Consider the following 10,777-nt stretch of genomic DNA (forward strand, 5'->3'; position numbering starts at 1 on the left):
CCACATCGGCTAGTAGCGGAAAGGTTCTGTGCCTTAAATGGGGGATGTAAATCCTTTCTTCTCGAGGCGCCTTTTGAAGGGCAAAACCGTGAGGGCAGTGGTCTCCCCCCGTCTGCGCTGGACGCGCGGGCCGGAGCGCCCAGAGGGCAGTGGTCTCCCCCCGTCTGCGCTGGACGCGCGGGCCGGAGCGCCCAAAGCGGACAATACCTCGGGAGGAACGCAGTCCATTTTCTCTGCTAGCTTAATGTGGGCTATGCTATTGTGTGAGGCTCCGGCAGAATCCGTCCCCGCAACAGATGGCGCGCCAGGAAGGGGGCGCCTCCTCCCACCGTTGACTACCCCTCGGGACTGCGGAGGCTCAAGAACCTTCCCGCTGGGGGGGCTATGTTGCGGGGGGGAGGGGGCCTTGAATTTAGTCTCACATCGGCTAGTAGCGGAAAGGTTCTGTGCCTTAAATGGGGGATGTAAATCCTTTCTTCTCGAGGCGCCTTTTGAAGGGCAAAACCGTGAGGGCAGTGGTCTCCCCCCGTCTGCGCTGGACGCACGGGCCAGAGCGCCCAGAGGGCAGTGGTCTCCCCCCGTCTGTGCTGGACGCGCGGGCCGGAGCGCCCAAAGCGGACAATACCTCAGGAGGAACGCAGTCTTCTTTCTCTGCTAGCTTAATGTGGGCTATGCTGTTGTGTGAGGCTCCGGCAGAATGCCGTCCCCGCAACAGTTGGCGCTAGAGGAAGGGCCCGAGTCGCGGTCATGAAGTTGAGAAGTAAGGGTGCCTCCAACGCTTCCCGGCGTCTCCCGCATAGTCCTGGACACTTTGTCCAAAATTTGCCTTCTCCAGCTGATCCGGTTCCCCAAGTTCAGCCAGAACAGTTCAACGCTCTAGTGCAACAAGTCCAGGCCCTGGCCGCCGCCGTCCAAGGCCTGCGGCGCGAGGAAGCTCTACCTACGCTCACCCCACAAGCCCAGGTCCCGCCGGTGCTTCCTCCGAATGGCCCGATTCCCCAAGCCCAGAACCTTCACGGTTCTTCCAGGGCCAACAACGAAGAGCGAGTGTCTCCCCGGAGAGAACTGCTGGGGGATCTTTGGACAGAAGACCCCAGCTCTCCGAAGCCGAGTCGGCACCGGACCACCGCGGGCCGGAGCAGACTGCGGTGACAATTCCCCGGGCTGGGGAGCTCGACAGGAAAGTCGAGAGCCTGGAGCGCCAGATTGAAGCGCTCCGCAGCAGGAAGGCAAGGCATGAGGAAGACTTTGAATTCACCACCAAATCCCCCTTCTCCCGTCAGATTGAGGACGAGCCAATCCCCTCGAGGTTCAAGATGCCTCAAGTGGAGCCTTACAGCGGAACCACCGACCCCCTCGACCATCTGGAAAGCTACCGGGCGCTCATGGCACTGCAAGGTTCCTCAGAGGCCGTGCTCTGCAAGGCCTTCCCGGCGACCCTCCGAGGGACAGCTCGGCTCTGGTTTTCCGGGCTAAAACCAAGCACGGTATCCTCTTTCGAGTAGCTCGGCAGGCAGTTCGCCACCAACTTTGCTGCCAGTCGACGCCAGCAGCGGATGTCGGACTCCCTCCTAGATATCAAGCAGAAGGAGAGGGAATCTCTCAAGGAGTACCTTGACCGCTTTACCGCCGCCACATAGGAAGTTCGCGAGCTCGACCAGTCAGTAACCATGTCGGCACTAAAAACTGGGGCTCGTTCCTACAGATTCCTCTTCTCTATCGAAAAGAGTTTCCCTGCCGACTTCACCGAGATGTTGGCCCGAGCTCGGAAGTATGCTAAGGCCGAGGAGGCTATTGCCTCCAGGCGGGGTACAACTGAACAAACTTCAAAGAAGCAGAAGAAACGCCGCGAGGAACGCGGCCGTCAAAGAAGCCAGTCCCCCCGCCGAGAGAAGAACCTCCCCCGTCTGAGAAGCCCGCCTCGACAGCGGGGACAGCTTCGACCAAGGTCCCCGCCCCAGCCGGGGTCCCCACTACGATCTCGGACATATCCGGGGAGGTACGAAAACTACACTCCCATCAACGCACCCCGGGCCGAGATCCTGATGGAGATTGAAGGTCGGGACTTTTTTCGACCTCCGCCTCCTATGCGAGATACAGGAGTTCCCCGCAATCTCAGAAAATATTGCCGCTTCCACCGAGACCACGGCCACGATACGGAGGACTGTTTTCAGCTCCGAGATGAGATCGAGGCACTTATTCGCCGCGGAGTACTCAATCGGTTCGTAAGGAACCGACGTGAGGAAAGAAGGCCAGTGAGAAACGCCACACCGCCCGAAAATCCGAATGACAACAGGCCTATCATCGGCACCATCAATGTAATCGGGGGAGCCCCGGCTGGAGGGTCGGCCCAAGAAGGAATCCCCCCAAAGCGCCCGCGCACTTCCGAAGCCATCTCGTTCTCGGACGAGGATTTGGAAGGAGTTGAGACCCCTCATGATGATGCTGTGGTCATCTCCATGATTATAAATAAATTTGATGTAAAACGCGTCTTAGTTGACAATGAAAGCTTAGCCAATGTTTTGTACTACCACGCCTACCAAAAAATGGGGTTACTGGGAAACCAGCTTTGAAAAATTAATACCCCGCATCTCCACCAACTGTTGCTGGAAATTGGACCCGGAGGCGGCCATCGGCTGAGGAGGTGGAGCTTCGGCGAATTCCGGCGAGCGGCGTCCTCCGTGGAGGGGGAAACCTGTAAGAAGCCGGTGGCCGGGGTTTCCGGCGCCGGCCCTCCGATGCTTAAGTTAGAGGGGGCTTAAATTTGGGAGAGAGGAAGAGGGGAGAGGCGTTCTGCTTTCTTTTTTTCCGGTCCCCCCATTGAGGAGGAGGGGTTCCTCCTTATAGGGGGGTCGGGTTACATGTGATGTGATGGGGCAAGGTCGCCGTATGACTTAGCACGTCGCTCGAGTTGGTGTGCGATCAGGTGAATTAATGCTTCGATGTCGGCGGTGAGGTCGGGATCAGAGAGTTGTCACGGCGGACCGAACACTGCCAAGCCGACTTGCCGTGGAGGACTGAGGATCCGTAGATAACAGGAGCCATGCGCATTGATTGTTGAGTGAGCCGGAGATACACATTAATTGTTGAGTGAGTCGGAGATATGCATTAATTGTTGAGTGAGTCGGAGACATGCATTAATTGTTGAGTGAGTCGGAGACATGCATTAATTGTTAAGTGAGTCGGGGGTTTGCAGAGGTCATGCGCATAAAACGCTGGAGGCGGTGGCAGGGTATGGCCCCTGACTAGACTTCGGCAGGGTGCGAATGTGGTAGGTGGGCGGCGAAGGCGGACATCCGAGGTCGGGAGCTCTTTGGGTAGGACGTTTCGGGGTCGGGCACCGAGCTCGGCCGCCTGAGGACGGCCGTCACCGGTTCTCTGATGGCAGAGTTTTCATTTTGGGAGGGGGGGGGGTTAGCTGGGATGGATCACCTGACTGTAGAGTCACATCAGCTTGAAGAGCGAGGGATGCAATGAAGACGACTGGCTGATTGGCCTCTCGAAAAGTGTGCGAAACTATAAACATCTGCCTTGTGGATTTTCAGGACATTATATGTTTCAAGAAGATACTGTCTTTGAGCCTGCTAGCAGAAAAATGTCAATCCAAGTAATAACCGTTAGAGAGTCACCTTCAAAGACAAATTTGTTTTGCCTCGAACACATTGACTGCAGCATTAACAACCCATCCATGCAGCAATAAGTTCTGCAGAGGGAACAGTAGAGGGCAGCAATTTTCTGCCACCAGCTTTAAGTAAATGCCCCTGAGGATCTCTGCTACAGCTGAAGTTTCAAGCATCAAAATTAACTTTTAACACTCCTAAAGGAGAGGTAAAGAAGATGCAACAACACCCTAGAACCTGTTTGGAGCACCAAAAGTAGGTAAATCTGGCTTCAGAGCATCAGAAATCAACCCAAAGACCATTCTAACCAGCTGAGTGGGAGAAATTGTAACATAGCTCTAGCATCTTGGAGGCTTTTTGCAACCCCGCCAGTGCCATAGAAGTGGTACTTAGCCGCTATCACTTTCGCCCATAAAGAGTCAGGTTTCAGGACCACATGCACAGCCATCTTACATAAGAAAGCATACCTCATTTGCGCCAATAAACACAAACTCAGCCCACCATGGTCTTTTGGTATACAAACATTTGCTCAAGAAACTCGATGAAGACCCCTCCTATCAGAAGTATGTCCCCATAAAACAAAGCCCAAAAGCTCCTTGTCAAGTCTTGTATTGATAGATAAAGGCACACTGACACAGGATATACAACAGATAGGAATAGATGAAAGCACAAATTGGAGTGAGGTTGTTCTACCAGCCAGAGATAAAGCCTTCCATTTCCAACTTGCAATCTCCGTTGCCACCTTATCCAATAGAAAATTAAAATTCAAAGAGGCCAGAGGCATACCTAATAGAGGAACCCCTACATATTTCCACACCCCCTGCTCTCCTGCATGGAAAAAACCTTGCATATATTAGACTTAATTGCTCTTGGGGTTCTTGGGCTGAAGATAAGATGGGATTTAGATGTATTAATAGCTTGGCCGGCTATAAAGCAACAAGCATCAACAAGGGATTTTAAGTAGAATTCTATCCTTTACTATCGCCCTTGCTACTTGCATGTCTTCAGCAAAAAGTACATGGGATATTGGAGGGCCTCCTCTACTCGCCTATAAAGCCTAAGTAAATATTGCGAACAAAATTTCAGATATAAGATAAAGAACTATGGGGAGAGAGGGCAGCCTTCTCTAAGACCTTTGGTCGGCCAAAACCAGCGGGTGGGAGAGCCATTCACAATCGAAGCAAATTGAGGGCTGAGTATACATACTTAAATACATTGAATAAATTTAGAGCGGAAGCCAAAATGATGCTGTGCCTTCCAAACAAATGGTCAGTGGACCTTATGATAAGCTTTTTCCCGTATCAAGCTTAAGGGTCATAAGATATTTTGAGGGAGGGGCCTTGGATAAAAAGTGCAGAATTTCCTAGGCTAGCATAATATTGTCAGCAATATTGCAGCCAGAAATGAAGGCATCTTACTTAACTAAAATTAGTGAAGGCAATATAGGTTCAATTCTGTCGATTATGATTTAGCAACTATTTTATAGATTATGTCACATAAATTGATTGGTCGATAGTCATTACCCTCCTATGAATTATATTTTTTGAGAATTAAGATAATATAAGTCTTTTTCCAATAATTTGGCATACCGGTATACCTGGAAAAGTGTTTGACAACCAAAATCACCTCAATGCATATAATATGCCAAAATTGATGGAAGAAAAGAGGGTGCTCAATCAGAATTTATGGTTCGCATTGCTTGTGCTATCTCATTCAGCGATTACTCTTAACTAATTCTTCATTCTAGGTAACAAAAACAACCGAAGAGAGTGATGGCAAATCCAACTTATCCATCTCAACATACTCTATTATTATTCGTTGAAAGTGTCGGAAGAACATACCCTAACTCAAGAAATGTTGAACCGGCTCGTACCAGCCAGTTCAACCCGTACCAAACCGGTCCAGTCTCTAACCGGTCTAGTTCGACAATGGAAAACGGTTATGGCCTCACGGTGCCGACTCCTATGGAGCCAAAACCGAGAGGTGCCGGCCAGAAACCAAGCAATACCGGCTCGGAACCGGCTGGTACTTGAGGCATACTGGACAGAACTGGTTCGTTCCACCCGGTTCAGCTAGGAATCCATGTGAACCGCACTGGTTCAATTTTTTTGCCACAACGTGGACGCGTTGTGGCCACGCTGTTGCGAACCAAGGTATCGATTCAGTACCAGTTCGATTTAGCCTAAACCGGTCCAGTAGCCGATCGGTACCAGTTCGGCATATCTTGCCCTGTAATCCTCTCTTTAATATCTGGATTTTTGCCTCCAAAAAATTTCCTACATCTATGTCTGAGCACAGTGGATCGATGAAAAAATTGGGCGCTGGCATCACTTTCTTTAATCCATGTAATTTTAAATTTATGCCTCCAAAAAATCTCCTACATATACAATTTTTTCTGATACATTTGTAACAATCTGTTAAGAATGTCTCTCCTTGTTGGATGGTTCAATATGAGATCTAAGGAGAGACTTTCAAGATATTTAAAGTATAACACAAGAAGTCGGATTGCTTTGAGTGGAAAACAAAATGGTTTGCTACGTATCCATACAAAGGGACACCGGAGATTAAAAAATTTACTCAACTTGCCTTCTCGCTTAGCTCTAAAGGGTCGCCACCTTTAGGAGAAAGACATCAGACTTCAAATAACATGGATTGGTAAACTTTTTTCTATAAAGCAAAGTGATGAGGCTTCATGCTTTAATACCAAAATGGTGGCTTAAAAGTCATGGTCTCATAGAAAACTTGGTATTCACCTATCTTGTGGCCATGATGATGTACCCTTTTTTAATGTTAAAGGAGTAGATATAATAGCATATTCTACATAAGAAATATTGTTCTTACTCCACACTTGGTTCACTTACTGTTTTGATGAACACCTAGGCTAGTTACTGGTGTAATGCTTGTGCCTAGTTGCTCCATTTCCTTGACTGGGAGGAGTATGTGGGAGCAACTAGAGGATCAAAGATCCAGAGGAAAGCAGAGCTTGCTTCTGTAAACAGTGTGGGAATGCTTTCAGAGGATCTTAACGAGTACATAACTGAGGAAAAAGTTAGAGAGAAGTGCCGATGATTGAGAAGATCTGTTTTCTGACTCGATGAGTGGGGAATGAGTTTCTATGGCATTTTTTAATATGATACAAAAGCAAGATGTTTGCAACTTTTCATGCATTCTGTAAAAGCAATCTATGATGTAAATCCAAAAGTTATTTATGTTATATGAAAAATTCAAAAAGTTTTGGCGCATTAACATGGAAATTTCTGCTACCAGTCCAATTTTCTAAGTTCACTATCTTTTCCTCCCTCATCTCACATCTTCTTTCTACAACTTGTCCTTTTGGACAACCAAATAACTATTCCTAGAAATATGGCAAATTTTAATTTCATTTTTCTATGAATTGGGAAGAAGAACTACAATTTTGGAAGTAAAAAAATCGACAGTACATGGTCATATTTTTTTAAATTTGTAATAGGATCCCTGTTCAGGATAGTTACACAATTACCTTCTAAAGTAGAAACTGAGAATAAAGCCCTCTTTGGGGGAGTTGTGGGCAGTAGAGCTGTTGGAAGTAGAGCTGTTATAAAAAGCTGTTTGCTGTTTGGTAAATACATTTGTAAAGTGCTGTGGCACTTTAACATATATTTGGATAAACAAACTGAGAAAGTACTTTGGTATGACAAAATTACCATAAAGGACATTGCATAGTATTATACAACAGAACATAATAAAACATAATACATAAATTTATGATATAGTATAATATTATTGTAATACAAAATAATACTATTATAATATAGCATAATAGTAATATAATTATTAGAATAAATTATTTTTTGATAATATAACATAATATTAAATTATTTAACATAACATATTAATATATTATGATATAATATAATATATATTATATTTATAGTATAATACAATAATAAAGGTATAAAATATTATAATTATTAGTATAAATTAATTTCCCATAATATAACATAATATTAAATTATTTAAAATAACATATTAATGTATTATGATGTAATGTAATATAATATAATATTTATAGTATAATACAATAATAAAGGTATAAAATATTATAGTTATTAATATAAATTAATTTTTCATAATATAACATAATATTAAATTATTTAACATAACATATTAATGTATTATGATATAACGTATTATAATATTATATTTATAGTATAATACAATAATAAAGGTATAAAATATTATAACTATTAGTATAAATTAGTTTTTCATAATATAACATAATATTAAATTATTTAAAATAACATATTAATGTATTATGATGTAATGTAATATAATATTATATTTATAGTATAATACAATAATAAAGGTATAAAATATTTTAATTATTAATGTACATTAATTTTTCATCCTCCGAATGATCATTTATCTCTCTAACAATTTTTCTTGCGGAAGGAAGCCTGACGGCTAGGGTTCTTGGCTCCAGCAAATTTTTAGGTTTATAAAGGGACAAACTATGTTATTATTATATTTTAATATGGGCATTTTGGTTAAAAATACAGCTTTCCGACAAAGCTGAAAACAGTATTTTCGGAGAGCTTCAAAAATGAGCTTTTCCCTAAAAGCTGTTTTCAGCTTCCCGCAAAAGCTAAAATAGCTTTTTGGAAATTTTACCAAACATCATTTTTTATCTAAAAGTACTTTTGGAGGGCCAGAAAGTACTTTTTGGCTCTCCAAAAGCTCCCCCAAACAGGACCTAAGGATAAGTTCTTATGTTACTTGGAGTTTTAGTCATAACCCAAATGAAAAGCACATTATGTTTTTAGACCGAACAATAATTGTTGGCGTCCAACATTTTGGTTGGAAAATGCTCCATGGCACCTGTAATGTACATGCGAAAAGTTCATCAGCACACTATTGCTGATTTGGTAGCTCCATAATTTATGTGTTGAGCTAATCGCTCCGGTCATATGGCAAGAGAATCGTTCATGTACATATATGGATATGGTTGGCTTACAATGTAATTCCCTAAAGCTCTTGCAACGAGGAGAACAGCAAGATAAGTAATGCATCAAACCAAAGTTTTCTTTCTTTCTTCTACATTCAAAATCCGTTCTGTTATAAGATTTGAAACTAAATGGTTATAAGGTGGGAGATTAATCATAACTGGGTAAAGAGAAACTAAGGATGGTTCTCGTCCTATAGTTGTGCAAACTTTGGAATCACAACTGCTTTTTTTTTTTTTATCCTAAATCACATTGTACTTATCTCTTTTCAAAAATTAATTCCTATTTTTTATTAGATCCAGTTTAGATTATTCTCTACCATTGATGATCTCTCAAAACACAGTAACGGGAAAAAACACAGGAATGCCTATATTCTAGAAAAATTTTTGAAAAAAACTTTCTTTTAACTGTAATAGGATTAGATATAATTGAATATATTGAAACATATTTCTTTTTTATATCTTTCCATTCATATTCTTGGTTATAAATAACCCAGACTCTTAGCAATATCTGCATTTATTTCAAAACCAGGGCAAAATTATTAGCCGTTGTATGAAAAATATGAATAGCAGCTAGGTAACGATCTTTACAGAGAAGTCCGTTAAATAGATGCATGAACTGTTAACGGTATGAAGCCACGGAATGCTTCCATCCCAAAGACGTTACATAAGAGCCGTTATTTCAAATGTTGGGTTCGTGGATCCCATGTCGGTGGAACGTGACGTCCTCCACCAGCCTACAGGCTGCACGCTGGTTGTCCGCATCAACGACAGCTTGTAGGCTTTCTCTTTTAGGCGAGGGATAAGAGGGACGTGATAACTTTATTGCCTAGCGAAGGGGCTCATCAAACAAACCCACTCTATTATTTTCCATCTTCTCAAACACAAAAACCACAAAAGTTTATTCCCTACAGCGGTCGCATTGCTTTCAGATTAGCGTCACATGCCAACCGACGTGAGATTAGACAGCGCATCTCTGTCAAACATAATGTTTTAAAAAAATATGCTTGATGGGATTGTATCATTATAGCCAACCATCAAATTACTCTACTCCCTTGCATGTGCAAATAATGATAATTTATAGCTTTCACTTATTTTATATATATATATATATATATATATATATATATATATAGAGAGAGAGAGAGAGAGAGAGAGAGAGAGAGAGAGAGAGAGGACAGTAGCATATGGAGTAGAATAATAAAGCTGGTCTACAATTCGGAACAAAAATACCAAACAAAAAAAAATGTGAAGAGAATTACAAAAAATTTAATAATGAAAGAGCAAAATTTAGGGGAGAAAAACCTAAATCCATTCAAAAAAATAAAAAATAGAAATAATGAATTTGCCTCCTCTCACAAAAAAAAAGAATTTCAAAACAACAAACACCCTACGCATGGAACATTTTCTCCTAAACTTTTCATATAACTCTCTTCTCCTATTTGTAAAGCGATAATTTTTCTTCGGCAGCCTAAGATTAATTTATCTTAGATTCTAAAGCTATTAAAATTAATGACCAACTAATTAAAAATATTAATAAAAGTAGAATTTGATAATGAATGTCAACAATATATGGCTCACATAATGCGGATGCCACGGTTCTAACAAGGGGTGGTTTGTCGCATCGACGTTGCTAAGCTGGAACTTCTCCGAGTAGAGACAGCTGAGCCGCTCTTCCATTTGGGCCAACATAGTATTTCTTTAAAATAAAGGGAAAAGACAACTATAGATCATATGCCATGGCTAAGTTGCCGTTTATTCCCGCTAAATGGTATCCATTTCGAGTGAGCTGTATGCTGTTTATCAATGTTAGTTCCCGTCAAGTTTTGGCCTCCGTTATTCGTGCTCACAAATTCTTTGGCCACCGCCCAATTGGACGGCAGGGATTTATCTCTCGTTTGGCAATCCCTACAGATCATACGTCTGGAGGCAATCGGGGGGGACTGCGCACAACGTCGTATTATACTCCCGCGAAGCAGCGTAACAGTGTGATCGTTCTAATAAGGGCCGCAGCGTCAACAGTGTGACCCCAAATCCCGCGAAACATCTGTCGCGGTTTAAACTATAACTGGTGCGATATACCCAACACTTTTACCACCCAATTGCACACCCTTTCCCATCACGCGGGCCCCATTTTGTTTCATTTTATTTTTTTATTCGGACTTCCTGGGGCCGG

Source organism: Phoenix dactylifera, chromosome 7, assembly GCF_009389715.1.
Source record: "Phoenix dactylifera cultivar Barhee BC4 chromosome 7, palm_55x_up_171113_PBpolish2nd_filt_p, whole genome shotgun sequence".
NCBI classification, from domain to species: domain Eukaryota; kingdom Viridiplantae; phylum Streptophyta; class Magnoliopsida; order Arecales; family Arecaceae; genus Phoenix; species Phoenix dactylifera.